Source organism: Echinops telfairi, unplaced genomic scaffold, assembly GCF_000313985.2.
Source record: "Echinops telfairi isolate 266 unplaced genomic scaffold, ASM31398v2 ScPeMD7_4;HRSCAF=17, whole genome shotgun sequence".
NCBI classification, from domain to species: domain Eukaryota; kingdom Metazoa; phylum Chordata; class Mammalia; order Afrosoricida; family Tenrecidae; genus Echinops; species Echinops telfairi.
The window spans coordinates 5399103-5400219 of NW_022103900.1; the positions used below are offsets into that span (position 1 = coordinate 5399103).

General features: G+C 44.0%; 1 protein-coding gene across 1 annotated transcript in view; it reads left to right on the forward strand.

The window, feature by feature from the left end:
- The window catches only part of ABCB11 (ATP binding cassette subfamily B member 11), a 116092-nt gene that overhangs the window by 71959 nt on the left and 43016 nt on the right, over positions 1–1117 (forward strand). The window lies entirely within an intron of this gene.

The window sequence follows — 1117 nt, forward strand, 5'->3', positions numbered from 1 at the left end:
AACAACAACAACAAACCAATGACAAAAAAGAGAAAAGCCTGTAAATAGTTCAAGGTCTGTTTATTGACCTTTAGGAGCCCTGGCCCCAAAGTCTATTTTTGGTAGTCCCTTGGGACTTCCTTCCTCTCCTCCCCTTACTGTTCTGTTGCATGCCCTTAGTGTTTTGCCTTGGTGTGGTGGGGTCAGATGGGGTGCAGTTCCCACACTGTCTCCAGTGTTGTCCCCCGGAGGATTATGGGTCAGTAAGGAATGTTGTGTCTCGTAGTGGGGCCGGCCATGTGATCCTCTCTGTGCATTAGCTGCTCTGAGCAGGGATATCATCCTCAAGGCTTGGTGGGTACCAGGTCTTTCTTATGGTAGCCGATTACGAGGCCTTTCTTTCATGGTGCCGTGGATGGATTTGAACCTCCCATCTTTCAGTCAGTAGCCAAGAGTAAATTGTGTGTGCAAACCAGTTACCATACTCAGTGCATACCACATCTAAATGAATCAACCAGTCCACACTTTGTTTACCATTTCACTATACACTAGGGGGTACCCAAAAAACACCGGAAATTTTTTTTCAAAGCTATATATTTAAATTTTTTATTTTTAAAAAAACAACTTTATCACCCTTAAAGTACTCTCCATTACACTTAATACTTCTGTCAAATCTGCCATTCCATTCTTGGAAACATTTTTCAAACTCATCTGTTTGGATGGCTGACAGCACCTCCCTGGTTTTTTCCTTCACCTCTTCTACTTTGTCAAATCGCTGTCCTTTCATGTCCCTCTGCATTCGCGGAAACAAAGTGAAGTCACACGGGATGAGGACAGGTGAGTAAGGTGTGAGGGGTGAGAAGCATGCTGTGTTTTTCAAAAACTGGTACACTGAGACGGCTGCGTGAGCAGGTGCATTGTCGTGGTGGCAAACCAGTCCCCCATCTGCCACACATCAGGTTTTTTTTGTCACACACTGTTATGCAGTCTTTTCAGAACCTCTAAATGGAAAGCTTACAGTCTGACCTGGTGGAACAAACTCCAAATGCACTACGAGTTGACATTTTCGTCTGTTCAGGAAGGTGATGGATGTTCAGAATGAGGTTTGTCATCAAGCAACATTTTACCTTTTTTGAAA